This window comes from Lissotriton vulgaris, chromosome 2_1 (assembly GCF_964263255.1).
Source record: "Lissotriton vulgaris chromosome 2_1, aLisVul1.2, whole genome shotgun sequence".
In the NCBI taxonomy this organism is placed as follows: domain Eukaryota; kingdom Metazoa; phylum Chordata; class Amphibia; order Caudata; family Salamandridae; genus Lissotriton; species Lissotriton vulgaris.
Genome location: NC_141687.1, coordinates 1,668,371,182 through 1,668,386,602, shown reverse-complemented (window position 1 = coordinate 1,668,386,602; position 15,421 = coordinate 1,668,371,182). Strand labels below are relative to the sequence as shown.

The following is a 15,421-nucleotide window of genomic DNA, read 5'->3' as shown; positions in this document are numbered from 1 at the left end:
GAACTGGGTTTCTCCCTTCCTTCCGTCTTTGTCAGCTTTAATATCCGCAGCTGACCCTTTACCTTTGTACAAGGCAACGTGATCACAGGACAGTTCATGATTGTCCCACCTCCATGTCTATTCATCACACTGTCAACATCTCAATTATTTTAGCCAACTTGAGTTTGTTACAGCACACATACCATTGTCCTGAAGCTTTTCTATCCCACCCAATGCTGTGCCTCTTTCTCTTTTGACTTTATTCAAATGTCTTATTTCCAAATAATATGTAAATGTGAATCCAGTATTTGTAAAGCGCACAGCTACCCGGAGGCATCCCGGCGCTGGGGGCCATTAGGAAGATTAAGCAAGCTATTGCCCAGAATCACATGGTGCTGGGCAGACCCCTGCCGCCTAGCCCGGGGATCGAACCATAATCCTCTTACTCACAAATAGCGCGAGGACGTGAATTACTTTTGGAGGTGTCTCTGGAGGAGGAGAACTTTGAGGTCCCTTTTGAAGGCCTGGGAAGAGGCAGTGGTCCAGAGCTTTTTTTTGTCCTCTAGCGGTTTGTAAATACAAAACATATTGCATTACAAATGCTATAGGTATCACATTTGCGAAAGTTATAACTATTGGCATTGTAAATGACGAAGCTATTAATTTAGCTATTTAAAAAAAAAGAAACATAAATAAAAACTTTGCCATTTACAATACCAATAGCTCAAACTTTCCTAATGCGAGACCTATTGCATTGCAAATGCTTGTTCTAAAATTTGCCTCCCTTTTTTATGATTTAATACATCTTTTGGTGTTGGTACGTTTTAGAGAGGCATTTGGCACTCAGTGGCCTAAATAGATTTGCTGCTCTGACTTTGGGAATGTGGTAGTAATTCTAGAAGAATACGCAACACTACGCTCCACCTACTTATGCATTCCTCACCAAACCAACTGAAAGCCCTGTAGGAAGCTGGGTTTCTGTTGCAGTAACCTCCCTCCCCCCACACTTTTTGCCAGACTACTACTTTGGAAAGGGACCCAGGACGCATAGTCAATAAGTTTCCCAGGACTTGTGTTCTTTCCCAAAACTGTCCTTTGTGCCACCCTTAGAGGCCCTGTACCTTTGCGCACACACACACAGACTGCCATTGCAGGCTACGTGTTTTGGTGCTGAACAAAATGAAGTCGACATGGCGTACATTCCTGTGTGCCATGCCTACAACCCACTGCCCCGGCATAGGTCAGCCACCCCTCTAGCTGGGTGCACTATACAAGTGGTGACAGGTGTATGAGCCCTGCACCCCTACAGTGTGTAGACCAATTCTTAGACATTGTAAGTGCAGTAATGCCTTTAAGAGTATATGGTTCTGAGAGTTTGTCATTACGAACTCCACAGCAACATAATGGTTTTACTGAAAACTGGGAAGTTTGGGATCAAACATCTCAGTACATTAATGCTAGTGTGGGATTTAATGAAAACTGCACTTAAAGGGCATCTCAGAAATGCCCCCTGAAAAACGACCAGCCTCTGCTGAGCTCCCTGACTGATACACACCAGCCACCCTCCACGAGCCATATTTTCTGGACCCCTGGGGTGGGAGGCTTTGCTCCTGGAGCCCAGAAACAAAGCATTTCTTAGGCGTAGGTGTTTATACTTCCCCTCCCGAGGTCAGGAAGAGTCATCTCTGGCAGTGGAGCTTTGATTGAAAGGCTTTGCAGTCTTTGTAATGCTACTTCCCGCCTTTTTGGCGGGAAGACAGGCGGGAAAAATTAGCCAGGGCAGAAGGCGTGCCCACCTCTGCCAACCCCATCTCTCAGGTGGGGGAGGCGAAGTGAAGCCCACTCTACAGTGCCCGCCATCTTGCAGATGGCAGGCACTCCCCAATCAGGATTAGGGATTGTGCAGCAAGGGTGTAGTCACCCTAAGGTCAGTAGCCCATTGGCTACTGACCTTGAGACCCCTAAAACGGCCCCCAAATACAGTATTTAGGTGGCAGCCCTGAACCAAAAAGACAGATTCCCGCAACCTACAAAGAAAAAGGATGAAAGAAGGCGCCCAGCAGAGGAGACTGCAGAGTCGGAGTCCACCGTGGGTTGACTCCTTCAGGACTTTCCAACGTCGTCTGCAGCCTCTGGACAGAGACCCCCTCCCTCCCCCAACTGTAAATGGCCCCATAAGGTAAAATCCGACCTGTCCAGCTGTTGGTTCCTTCCGGAAGTCTTCCTGGACCGAGCCTACAGCTAAAAACAAAAACTGAGAATCCCCATTGAAAACAAGGCACCCAATGCCAAAACAGCACCCTGCCGCCCCTGTGCTAGTGCTTGTGCACCTTGTGTGCTAACTCTGATCCCCCTTTTCCCTGAGCCTAACATCAGGAGCTTTGCGGCCCGATCATGAGCAGTCACCAACCGGACGCCTCCTATCCCCATTGAAAAACATTGGGCCTCTGCACGCGGCCGCCCTAGTGCCCGTGATGGTGCTTCGAGAGTACTTCCTTGCCCCTTGGGGAACCCTGGTTCTAAACCCGGAATGCCAACTACCACAGCAAAGTACTTACTTGTTAACCAATGACTTCCATTTCTCTCCGTAGGAATACATTGACTGTTTTTTCTTGAAAAATGTTGTATGTGTAGTTGATTTGTATGGAAACCTGAAAAAACTGCAACTGTACAAAAACTGATTTGCCTACCTTTCCTCTCGGAAATGTCCTAGTGTGATATCTAGGCATATCGCACGGAGTAGAAAAAGTAACTTAAAAAGTAATCTGGAAAGTAACATACAAAATAATCTGTAAAGTAATTAAAAAGTAATTTCGATATTTTGACTTACCAGTATTTCAATCCACAACATTTGAACTTGCATTCAATTGTAAAACACTGCATAAGATTTTGCAGAGTATTTTTCACTTACCTGTGCCAGGCTTGGCTTGGTTCTAGAAATAAATTAACTTAATATTTTTATTCAAGTCTTTGAGTGTGTGACATAATTTGCTGATTGTGTACAACAAATGCTTACTACCCTCTGATTCGCCCACACAACCACAAATGGGGAGTAAGGTGCTATCTACTTTTACCTCTGCCTACCTCTGGGGTTCCACTGGACTCTGTACACACTATACCTCACTTTGTTATAGTATATCCAGAGCTAGCTTCCTACAAGCCTTTAATTAGGATGGCAAGGAAGAACCTCAGACCAATGGGAATAATTGTGAATTGTTTTCAGACACTCACTTTCAGACATTCACACTAGAACACTTTGTGACCACACAGAAGGATATCCTACAACATCCTGAATCTCAAGCTGTGGGAACACAACTCTTTGTTAATGGCTCAAAAAAAACACTTTTTCTTCAGAGCAAGTCAGTCAGATTTTTTTTGATAATACAAAAGAAAGACCCATAAACTTACAAAACCATGAACGTAGTGTGATTATCCGTAGCATGATTATCCTTTTCATTTTTAACATTTAGCTCAGCCTTTAACATTTTATTTTAAAGGTATCATCAAACCTAAATACTGAATAACACAGAAAATTAGAAGGATCTGCCTTTAAAAGAGATCAGTCTGCATTATCCTCCTTGCTATTTCATTTCATTGAAGAAAAAATATCCAAACACTATATGAACAGATGAGACCTCCCATTTTAGTTTTTTGATAAATGGAGCAAATAAACATGCTGTAATACCCTGGCAGCTGTCTTCCGTGTAAAAAAAAAAAAAAATGACAAACCTATTCAGGAATTACCTTCTTAGTACCAAATGCGTGACCTCGGGTGGTATCTTTGACTATGGATGTTCATGTAATAAAGGTGCATTGTTGCACATACATTTGAAAATAAGGGGGTAAAACTGTCACAAGCACTATTGCACTTGAGCATGAAGGATGATGTGACAATCTGCCAAGAGAGCCATTTAATCCATAATAAAGTAATTAGGCTAGACTGAACTCAACCCTTATGGACCACCTGGCTGATGTTAATAAAGTTTAGCTTGGTGGGTTAGGTTTGCAGAACAGTCCAAGAAAAGCTTGCAGTTCCTTGTTTTTAACTCCTTCATTATCTATACTTGTGTACTATGCAATAGCATGAATGTTTCTCCATTCCAATAGTAATGCACATCATATCCATAGCTAATGCAAGGCTACTTGTTTCTCCCGAAGACTATCTAGCTTATGGCGGGCCTTCTTTCTTCCCTTCCCTGGCATCTGAGCTGGTCTGTCAAACCTTCTGGGTGCCTTGGTTCCAACTGAAGAGCAGCCCAAGCTTTCAGAAGGTCGAGTGTGTATGAAACGCAATTTGCCCATATTGTGTCTCCAGGTCATTTGCGTTTTGATTTTCTATGATTCTTTTTTACTTGCTGGTGTTCTGCTGAACAGCCATCCCTCAGACTCTACATAGACCTTGTTTAGTATAACTTTCATTCTACTCTCGGGCTGTCATTGTTTGTGTGTGTGTTTTTTTACTAAAAGTTTTGTAATCATTATTCCATCCAAACTTAATTTACAGGCGCTGTGCAAAGTCATAGTGAAGTCTCTGTGTTCATGTTTTTCCAGATGTGTGCATTTATACAAAATCCGGTTTTTGTTTCCATATTTTAAAAAATACTGAAATTGAAAATGCATTTTTTTCCCTTTGCTGTCAGTTAGGATTACCAGTGCAGCTTTGTATATTGCCTACCTCAGGAGTTTAAAAAGGGGGATGATGTTAGGTTCAGTTAAATAAATGTGGAAGTATACTAGCTAGAACTTAATTTGTACACCAACCAAATATTAAAATTAAGAAGTACAAATACGATGAAGAAACATGTACATATGAAAATGCCATAACACTGTTAACTCCAATCACTAGTTAGTAGCATGCTCCTCAACCTAATTGTGCTTTAGTTAATATCGGTCAGTGATGGTCAGATTTAAGGGGAACAGGTTGGTACACAGCTATGAGAAGGAACCCTATCAAACTTCCCTTTTTTAAAAAAAAAATGTTTTTTTACTATTTTTATTTTGTAGATAAACACACCCAAAACCCATGTCATCACAATGTATCTCACAGGACACCACAACAGTGTAACAGGTAAACTTACCAGTATTGCCCCTCCAACCCAGACGCCCTCTCTCACAAAGGATACATGTCGTCTGTGATCTTCAACCCAGTAGGCATTTTTACTCCAGTCCCAATGTGCGATTAGTGAGACCCCATTAGCTCCGCACATTCTCAATACCTGCACCCAAACATGGAGGCATTCTCTACCTTCATAAAACTGCTTCTGCACCAGTCCATGTCAGTTTGCCGTGGCTCCAGACTCTGTGGATCAGACGCTCCCCACATGTTATGTTCACTATAGCTTATATAGCGCATAATCACCTGCAGGTCTCTTAGTGCTTGGAGAGAGAGCTCTGATACCCTCTATCATCCCCGATAAGCACCAAACAGATGTGTTAAACTGTGTCCAGAGCTTCCCTAAACAGAAGGGGTTTGAGGTGTTTCCTGAAGGGGAGGAGGGTGGGTTCATTTACAGAGGATTACAGGCAGTTCATTACAGAGTTGAGGAATTAGGACGGAGAAAGCTCTGCCCCCTTTAGACGCAGTTTTGGCCCGAGCATGAGCCAGGAAGCCTGCCTTGGACGTGCGCAGTGTGTGTCCCGATGCATAATTCACCAGGCGCTCCTTGATATAGCCAGGAGCCTGACCATATATGGCTTTGTGGGCAATGAAGAGGCCCTTGAACTTTGCTCTCTGCTTGACTGGGAACCAATGCAACTTATGCAACACATGCAAACAATTGTTGCGCTGAGCCACAGCAAACCCCAGTGTTAACACCAGTCTAGGGTATTTGCCGGGATTTCCCCCTGCCCCAACTTTCAAGAGGCTCATCTTGACTGAAATCTCTGTGTATAGGCTGGCCCCCTGGCCGACGCCCTGTCTAACCCACGCCCAGAAGACCTCCCGCCATAGACAGTCCCAGAGATTATGCAGAAAATCCACATCCCCTATTAACTTGCTTGCGTCCCATACCAAACAATGCCTGTAAAGCAGTATTGTCCCACAGGTGGTCAAAAGAGTGAGGGTTGGAGAGAAGTTAACTGAATGAGAGCCTATTCAATATTAAGAAGGCACTTTGAGCATAATCCACCTCTGCTTGATATAAAATGTAGACCACTTCACCCGGATTTGAAAATCCACCCAGTTTGAAATTCAAATTCTGTACTGTAGTTGAAACTAGTAAAGATTGTGAAAATAAATGTGCTTATTTTTGAGTCTGAGCCAGCTGTAAGATCAGATGATTGTGTTTGCTACAAAAGTGTTTTCGACCAGGAAGATGTAAGAAAATTGGTTAATGAGGAGTGGACAAATAATTTTGACACTAATCCAAAATATAACTCTGAACTGATGAAGATCAAAACTTTATAAATTTTTAAAGGACCTGTCCCATTATATGCGTAAGCACCCTTGTGTTGTAGGACCTGTACAATAGATGCAGCTAAACAAGCCAAAAACACGCTCTGATAGCCACTTCTCAGGGTGATAGTTTCACCTCCTCCAGCTCCTCGTCCCCCAGTTTCCCTATGTCAGCCTCTCAGGCCTCCTTCAACTTCAATAAGGGTTGGGGAGGCATTGGTCATCAACTTACTGTATGTGAGGGAAATCGCTTTTTTGTTCAGTACCTCTGACCAGTCTGTCCTCTAGTGGTGAGGCGTCCTCTAGCTGTGTGCCCTGCTCCACATGCACCAGCAGCCAAACTGCCTGTTCTTAATATGAGGAAGGGCCCAGTTGTTTTTTAGGCCCTTTCTTGTAGCACCTTATGTCTGCATTAGAATTGTTGCTTCTAACTCTTCCCCTCCATTGTGCCCAGCGTGAGTCGCACCTGAGCTGTTACTCATTAACTGCCAGGGAAGGCATCTGTTATCAAGAAATGCATCCCAATGCCAATCTTCCTTCAGTCCTTCCTCAATTGTGCATGTCATATTCTTATCAGTCTGCTAATTGCTTTGGAACAATACAAGGTGATGTGATTTGCTTTAAAATAATTATAACCTGTTCCTCTGGTGGTGCTTTCTAATACAAGCTAATGAAAATGTAATCCTTAAGCCTTATTCTGGAATGGGGTCCTTAAAGTGTTGTCCTCTGTTAATGATTTGATTGATAGATGAACTTAAGAGGCACTGTTTAGGCAGTAGTTAGTTTTCAGCAAGGATTGCTTTTAAAATGGCACTCCAGGCAATAACCCTTTCCCAGGTTTCTGAATATGTTCTGGTGCCCCAAAGCTGATGTGGCCCTTGGGTACAATACAGTGGCAGGCTCGTATTAGAGCTACGATACCATTTCTGTTTCTAGACCTGGCTACAACATGTGGTGTGCCCATGGGGATTATAGATATTTGGGAGTTTGTTTGTAGGAAAGTGCCCCTTTTTGCATGGTTTTCAACCCCCCTTCTTATATCTTTGCCTAATGTTGATGCTCTTTGTTTGTGCCCTGGGTACCTGCTAACCAAGTACCCAGGGACTATGTCCTTCCCCATAAACGGTACTGTGTACCCCCAAATTGGCACCTCTCTGGCCACATGTAAGTCCCCTGTAAAAGGCACCCTAGCTACCAAGGGCCCTGTGACCAGAGAATGCCTTTGAGCTGCAGCACATATTGTGCCACCCTCAGAGGTCCTGTACCTTAACACCCACGCACTGCCATTGCAGGCTCAGTGTCAAAAAAATAAAATCTTTTATTATTTTCTTGCTTGAAGGAAGTACAATAGAAATGACTCCTGCGTGCAATCAGTAGCAGTTCATTTAACATGGATATGGTATACATACGAGACGGTAAATTTGTACCATAAGGATCAAGAGTACAACGTTAATTAAACATTTGGTCTCATTTATCCAAAAGGACGTGCACATTTTAAAAATGTATTTATTTATTTGAGTTTTAAATAGCACTGGCTTTACAAGCGGACTGTTGGTGTGTGCCTGTACACAAGTTAACGCACTGTGTAGATGATCACATTATTGTTATTGGCACCGTGCTAGACTGTCATAATTACGGAGCGAGAGATTATACTTGGATTGCACTAACGTATAAAAGGAAGAACATAAAACATCTTCAGTAACAATCAGCCCTCTAACATCCCGTCGAGGGTAGTGTTACTCCTTCATTACCGGGCACTACCAACTGTCATTCCCTCCACTTACAGATTGCATTGGCCCTTTTATTGAAGTAGTGTGCGATAAGACAAGTAAATGTTGCGGTGTACATACAACTCAAGCTTCGGGTGGGATCTGTGATTGCCAGAGTGTGAATCAGGGGAAGTCTCTCCTGCCATATTTACGGGGAGCTGCAGCTCAGTGTATAGGGTGTCCCAGCATGTTGCGATAGGGATCTTGCGCATCCCCAGTGTTTCCTCGCTCCATATGGCAATGCTCTCTGCCTTTGCCCAGGGAAGCATTGAGTTCCGCCCGGCCATGACCGTGGGTGGATTTGGTGCCTTCCACTTCTTGGTGACGAGCCGTTTGGCCCATGTCAGTCCCAAATCTAGGAATCTCAAAGTGACTTTTGTAGCGTGGGGTTCTATGAAATTCGTGCAGTAGATAGGTTGGCCAGTCATTAGTTAGTGTTCATCCGAACACATCCCCAGAGCATATGAATTAACCCAGCTCCTCGTTCAGCTCATCTCTGACACTCGGCGTCTTCCCGGTTAAAGTATTGATGATTTATTTTTTCAGGTTTGAGGTACACCCTATGTACGATAAAAAGTTGTATTTGCCGGAAGCGTGTATTACCATGGATGCACATCGGGCTTTCAAGCATCCAAGCCCGGGCTTTCAAGCACCCAAGCCCATTCCTTATCTGTAAACTGGTGTCCCAGAGCATGTGCCCACTTGTGGCGCAGCGGGTCGAGGCTGATAGCTGTATGTGTCCTCAAAGAAGCTGCAAACCAACGCGTCAGGTGCCTACCTGTCCCCATAACATGAAAATATTGCATGGTGAGGTGGTCATTGGCTTGACAGTAATGTCTCCCCATTTAGCCGCAAGTGAGGCCACCAATGTGCGATGTGTCAGTGACCTGGCAGGAGCCCATCTTCCTCTACCAGGGTCGCGTATGGCAAAAGGGTACTCTCGATACAGGTCCCCCAGTGTCTGAATGTAGTTTTCCTGCCGCCTTCTGAGTATCTGTGCGGAGATTACCGTATGGCCAGGGGGTGTCGTTTCCAGAGATATCGCTGGCGCATAGGGGGTCCCCTTCCGTGTAATACACAAGCTTCTGCTGAAGCATCTATATAGCAAAGGCTCTGGCGGTCAGGAGCGTGCACCTGGGTGGAAGATACTGACCATGTGATGCAGGGGATTGGGCAGACTCATTGTTGCAGTGTCTGCGCAAAGACTGAGAGCCAATGGAGTTGCGAGGCGAGATAGTAATGCTCGAGACAAGGAGCTGCCAGTCCCCCCCCCCCCCCAGACCCCCCCGGTCTACTGGCAGGTATAATTTCCGCTGTGCAATCCTGTGCCTCGCATTACCCCAGATAAAATCAGTGTTGTTTTTCCAGTGGAGGGAAAAAAGAAGCTGGGACGTAGACCGGTAGGTTTGTGAAATAATACAAGAGTCTCGGTAGCACAAGCATTTTGTTGAGTGCAGCTCTGCCTGTTACTGATAATGGTAAAGTACCCCAAAACTGCATCTGTGATTTGAGGGACGTCCCTGCCCAGCCGAGGTTCCCATCAAGAAGGTAGTCTGTACAGTGGTAGATTTGGATGCCTAAATATCGGAAAGTGTCTGCCGCCCACTGTACCTTTTTACTACTGATCACAAGGTTAGGACCCTGGAGTCCCTCTTTAAATGAATAAACACAGGATTTGTCTACATTGACCGTTGGACCACACAACGCAGCAAACTCGTATAATTGATTGAGGCGAGCAGGGGCATGGTTAATGTCTCGAACATAAATGAGGTCATCAGCATATAACACCTGATGCATGGCATTCCCTGGAGGCACCCCATTAACCAGTTGGGTACGCAGTGCCTCCGCCAGTGGCTCCATTGCAAGCGCAAACAGGAGCAGCGTACCTCTTTGTATTGGGAGAGAATCAGAGGTAGGATCCCACTTTGATTCTGAGGGGTTAGTGTAGAGGAGATGTCAGCTGGATGTACATTGGGCCCAGTTCGGATTTCTCCAATGCCGTACATAGATTGCCCCATTCTAAGGAGTCAAAGGCCTTCTCCAAATCTAATACGAGATAACCCCTCCTGAGGCAATGTTTCGGCTGCACCTCCCATCTAAGCTGCAGCAATAGGGGATTATGATCTGAGTGTGTCTCCCCTAGGTATTAAATGCCGTGTATCAGGGGAAGAAGTATCTGTGACCCCACCAGTCTATCTAGGCGGACGTGTACGTTATGCACTGCGGAGTTATGAGAATAAACCCGGGCAGTGGGATTCAGGGAGCGCCACATATCCAAAAGAGCCCAGTGTGTAAGCCAATGGGTGAGAGCCCTCGCATTCGACAGGGAAGGGGCCCTATTTAATGGCTGGACTGACCTGTCCAGCCCAACGTCTAGTACTGAATTGAAGTCTCCACCCTACAGCTAGGGGATATCATTCCAACGGGCCAGGATGCCAGACATGTGCTCAAGGAAGTAAATTTGGTCAGCATTTGAGGCATAGATGGAGCCCAGCAGTATAGTCTATCTGATTAAACGCTCCTTCGCGAAGGTGTACCTACCCTCTGTGTCATAGAAGACCTCATCACACACAAACAGCACCCCAGTCCTGATCCACACTAATGTGCCTCGCGCATGTGCCGAAAAGGTGGTGCCGAATACCTGACCCCTCCATCTACTGCGCAGGCGCTCCATTTCAAGCCGACATGTGGGTTCCTGAAGTAATGCTGTGTGTGCCTTGTGTCGGTGTCGGTACGAGTAAATGGAATATCTACGGGTGGGTGTATGCATACTGCGTATATTCCATGTTGTTACATTTACTTGTATCATGTTTGGCAATATGGATTGTCAGGGCATGTGTGGTGTGTAGTGATATGTTCGGTATGTCAGCAGGACAGGGGACATGGGCTTTTCTTACTAAAGTAACATAGAAGCTATGAACCATAACCATAGCAACAATCGGGGCAAACTCCAGAATGATGTTCGTCCAAACTACTATGTTGCCTAACGAGGCAGTGACTAGGTCAATCTGGAGACTGAAGAGTAACGGGGGTTCAGGCGAGACACATTTCGTTACGCCTAGTACCTATCCCTTCATGTCTAGAGATCGCCACCTGCATCCTTCCTGCATGTCAGTGGGTGTATTACAATATGACTATGTTGCAGCATTCCCATTGTACTTACACATTTTGCGGACTCTGCGCTTAGGGCAGCAGCTGTAAAGCGTACTTTGGGGTACGACACAAGACAAACTCAACTTGCGTGCCCGGACATCTCACGTGTCTGAGCCTCGGCAGTCCCTCATACGAGTTAGTTTGCACTTTGCAGGTTAACATCCGGCAGCTGCAGTTCATCTGAGCAATCGGGTCTAGGGGTGGATTAGCCACTAGTGGTTGCCGACCCGGAGGAGCTGATCTCCCTCGCCTCTTAATAGACAGGGGCTCCCAACGTCGCAGCTGCTTCTAGGGCATCACAGCGTACCATTCCGCTTTGTTCCGGCAGCAGCGCTGCTGGTCGCCTGACGTGCTGTTCCTCCGCTCCCGTCTCCCTCTGCGGCGCTTTCTATTGTTGACCGGTCCAGGTGGATCTTCACTGGCGGTGCGAGGTCCTGTCCATAGGCCAGATTCTGCCAGCCAGTCTCATGTGTCATCAGGCGAGTTGAAGAAATGTGTAGTGCCTTTAGCTACCACTCTGTCTGGCAGAGAATAGGGAAGTTCCAAATTGCTCAGCTGTCACTTCACCGCCGTGAACGTGCTCCGGCGCCTCTGCACGTCAGCTATGTAGTCTGGGAACACCATGATCGGGCTGCCACTAACCTTTAACTCCGAGAGCTTATGGGTCTCACGCAAGATCGTGTCTCTGTCTCTGTAGTTGAGAAGTCTGAAGAGGCAGGGCCATGGTCGAGCACCAGGGGGTGGTCTTTGGGCAGGTACAGGGTGAGCCCGCTCCACCACAAAGTGCGGTAATAGTACCCCAGTAGGCAGGATTTCATGTAACCAGCATTCCACATAAGTCTCTGGGGTCCGCCCTTCCTCTCCCTTTGGGAGGCCTACCACGCGGATGTTATTGCGGCGTGAGCCTCCCCCTGCATCTTCAATTTTGTCTTTCAGTGTATGCACGTGGTCTAGGATATTCTGCAGGGCTGCTGCATGGCTAGTTGTAACGGGCTGTAATTCCGATAATGTCTGAGTCTGTGACTGGACTTTCTCTGCTAGATTGTGGTGGTCCGCGCATAACAAAGTGAAATCAGATGCCACCTTGTCGATCTTAGCTTCAAGGGACAAGCGCATCTGATCCAGTATAGCTCCAATTTTTTTTGACTGCTACGAGTACCTAATCCAGCTTCGTGGCTATCCCCATGCCTGGATTGTCTCCAGCTGCATTACCCCTTGTTTGTGGCTGCTCTAGTGTGCTAGTGTGCTCCGCATTCTGCTCCGCGTTGTTTCGGAGGTGGCCCATTGCCAATTTTTGTACCTAGAGCATGGACGGTCAACAACAAACAACTGTTGGTGCAAATAGGGATGGGTCGTAGCTGCACAGGCGACCACGTACGCCGCCCGTGCCCCTGTGAGGCCGTTTGTGGCTCCCCCCCCCCCCCCCCCCCCCCCCGCTGTAGGCACCTCCAGGTTGCGGTGTTCGACAGGTGTTGTCTCCCTACTGCGCAGTGCCTGCCGCCACAAACATTCAAAGGGTCTCCAGGCTCTAGTGTAGGCAGCCGCAAGTGAGGAGCAGGTCGCGTATTTTCACTATCTGCTGCGTGCTCCAGGTTCAGTACTTCATGGCCCTATCCGTGCGTATGCAGTAGCACACTCAGTCTCAGACCCGGCAGCCTGGTCTGTTCACCGGAAGGCGTAGGCCATGTTGTGTCCTCGGCCTGCTTCCTAGGGTATCAGCCTCTGTTCTCAGGCAGGTGCCTCAATGCGCCTGGCCCTGATGTTTCCTGCGGCCCCCAGGCAACTGCCTCCTCTTTAGAGCTGCCACACAACTGCTGGGGTAGTGAAATGTTCCCCTGGCATCCACCACGTAGACATGGCCCAGTTCATCGCATCGCTTGGGGGTAAAGTTCCATCCCTCAGCGCAGGATACTTTCTAATTTACTTCCCTCGGGTAGGGGCGCAGCAATGTCCAGGAGGGTGTAGTGCGCTGGGGAGGGCGTGTTTCACTCACAGAGTAGGAGACTAATGTAGCAGCGTTCTCCTCTGCGGCAGCTAGCTATTAAAGATACCAGCCCAGTCTTCAGGACATAAGCCAGGCCTCTCGGGCCGTGTTTCGTCAAAGGCAGCCTCCTCTCACTGGTTAGCAAAGGCGCGCCTGTTGCGCCATAAGTCCCTTCGTGGCCGCTCCGTCATCAGCTTCCATAAAGTCCCGCAGCTCCTTTCCACACCTACTTGGGAGAAGGGATCTGCCAGGGCAAGGGTCAGGCCACAGGCACGCTTCCGTTCAGGCCGCCTCCAGCATCAGGCAAGGGGCTGCGATCTAGCCCCGCCGTGGCAAGCCTCAGTACGGCAGCAGTGGTGGCAACATTCTCCCCACACCATGGCGCTTCAGCAGTAGGCCAGTAGTGGCATGTCCGCTGGTGTCGCGTAATCAGGGCCCGCGTCGCCATGCCTCCAGAGACATGACCCGGGCGGCTGCCCGTTCATAGTCAGTCTATTCAGCCAGGACCACAGCAGTAACGGGGCAAACCAGGGCCAGAAATGTCATCTGTGGGGCTCACCGGCACGGAGGCGGTTCACACAGCCAGGAGGTCGTCCCGCAGCGCCGAGATAGTTTGCCAGCGGGCGGCACCTTCACATGTCCGCGCCGGTGCTCCACAGGCCGCATTCCCTCTGCAGCCGCCTTCACGGGTCAAGGTTGCATTACCCGGCCGCCACAGGTGCTCAGCAGTAATCGCAGCTTATATACATCAAGGACTGCAACTTTCCATGTCGGGTTGGTAGGATAGCAGGAGAAAGTCAGGATAATTAGGGTATTTGGCAAGGGGCTTCACGGAGTTGCTTCCGCCATGTTGACTCACTGGCCACGCCCCATTGCAGGCTCTGTATTTTGGTGCAGAGAAAAGTGAAGTTGACATGGCACACATACCTGTGTGCCATACCTACAACCCACTGCCTCTGGTTTTTCTTTTTTCGCCTTAAGTTAGCATGGTATGCCCAGACGTGAGTCCGTTGCTCACTTTGCCACTGGATTCAAGCAAGCCCGGCTGAAGACGGCTGGAATGCCAGAAACCGGACCTGGGAAGCTTGATTCCGGTCCAGGGAAGACATGGCTTGGCAGTTCGGGCTGGACTGTTCCCATGTGACACAGGGTCAGACTGATTTGCATATGGCCATGTTTAAACTGGGGTGGTGGAGTGAGCTAAAGAACGGTGATGGATTAAACCCAGATCAGTTGACTGGGGCTGAGTGTTTGTCTTGTCAACGCTTCGTCCATCACCCCCTTTGGTTTTACCTTGTGAGCTGACCCAGCCAATTGCTGCTCCCAGCAACTGGCCCCCACCGGTCTGATCCCCACTATGGACAGGACAATCGACAGGAAAACCAAGTTAGGAGGAGAGTTGTGGCTACCTTTTCCAACCCCACCCCTCAGGTGGGGGAGGTGAGGTGAAGCACAACTCTGTCCCTGCCATCTCGATGATGGTGGGAACCCAGCCAACCTGCTCGCCATTCCAGTTTGAACCCAGCCATAAGCAAATCAGTCTTGACCCTGTGCCCCATGGGAACAGTCCAGCCCGAACTGCCAAGCCAGGTCCTCCCTGGACTGGAAACAAGCATCCTAGGGCCGGTTTCGGGCTTTCAGCCCTCATCAGCCAGGATAGCTTGATCCCAGAGGCATGGAGAGCACGGGACTCACGTCTGAGTATACCCGGCCCACTCGCGGTGACAAATGCAAAACAACAGTTGATGGACAGAATGCAGAACAATGTCATACATTCACCCCAGTACAGAGATCTGGGCCTAAATCCATAGTTTCTTTGCTCACCATGCCATTCCAGTTTGAACCCAGCCATATGCAAATCAGTGTTGACCCTGTGCCCAATGGGAACAGTCCAGCCGAACTGCCAAGCCAGGTCCTCCCTGGACTGGAAACAAGCATCCTAGGACCGGTTATGGCCATGTCTGAACTGGGGTGGCGTGGTAAGCAAAATAACGATGGATTAAACCCAGATCTGTGACTGGGGGTGAATGTTTTGCCAATGTGCAACATTCCGTCCACCACCTTGTGTGTGTTGCTGTTCGCCCTATGTGGGAAGGGTATGCCCAGACGTGGGTCAGGGGCTCACTGCGCCACTGGAGTCAA

At 47.9% G+C, this 15,421-nt stretch overlaps 1 protein-coding gene across 2 annotated transcripts in view; it reads left to right on the top strand.

Annotated features, from left to right (window-relative positions):
- ZDHHC18 (zDHHC palmitoyltransferase 18) overlaps window positions 1–15,421 on the top strand; it is a 137,144-nt gene that overhangs the window by 63,337 nt on the left and 58,386 nt on the right. The window lies entirely within an intron of this gene.